This window comes from Zingiber officinale, chromosome 2A (assembly GCF_018446385.1).
Source record: "Zingiber officinale cultivar Zhangliang chromosome 2A, Zo_v1.1, whole genome shotgun sequence".
Taxonomy (NCBI): Eukaryota; Viridiplantae; Streptophyta; class Magnoliopsida; order Zingiberales; family Zingiberaceae; genus Zingiber; species Zingiber officinale.
In genome coordinates, this window is record NC_055988.1 from 14,542,803 (window position 1) to 14,543,832 (window position 1,030).

Below are 1,030 nucleotides of genomic sequence, written 5' to 3' on the forward strand. Positions count from 1 at the left end.
GGTATTCATTGACTTAGAAAAAGCTTATGATAGAGTCCCAAGAGAAATTATATGGAGAATTTTAGAAAAGAGAGGTGTTAGCGTAACATATATTGAACTAATTAAGGATATGTATGAGGATGTAACGACTAGAGTAAAAACTTCAGGTGGAGTAACTGAAGTATTTCCAATTAAGATAGGATTATATCAAGGATCAGCTCTAAGTCCCTATCTTTTTACATTAATTATGGATGAACTCCGCACATTCAAGCACGTTGTTTGCAGATGATATTATTTTGGTAGATGAGACACGTGAAGGAGTAAATGCTAAGCTAGAATCTTGGAGGGAAACACTAGAAGGGAAAGGTTTTAAGCTTAGTAGATTAAAGACGGAATATATGGAATTTAAGTTTAGCAATATTAGAAGTAATGAAACAATTGTTAAGATAGGAGAAGACGAGTTGCCTGGAACCGAGAAATTTAAATATTTAGGATCATTTTTACAAAATGATGGAGGGATTGAGAGAGATGTCTTACATAGAATACAAGCAGGATATATGGGTGAAATGGAGAGGAGCGTCGAGTGTTTTATGTGACCGTAAAGTACCTCTTAAACTTAAAGGTAAGTTCTATAAAACAGCAGTTAGACCTGCTATATTATATGGAGCTGAATGTTGGGCTATGACTCGAGCACATGAGCAGAAGATGAGAGTTGCAGAGATGAGGATGTTAAGGTGGATGTGTGGACATACGAGGATGGACAAAATAAGAAATGAGAGCATTAGAGAGAAAGTAGGAGTTGCATCTATTGAGGAAAAACTCAGAGAGACACGTTTAAGATGGTACGGACATGTACTTAGACGACCAATAAATGCTCCAGTTAGGCGATGTGAAACTATGATAAACATGCATATAAAACGAGGAAGAGGAAGACCAAAAAAGACTTGGTTAGCAACAATAAAACAAGATAAAATTTATTTAAATATAGATGATGATATAATAGGAGATAGAGCTCAATGGCGTAAAAGGATTCATACAGCTGACCCCACTT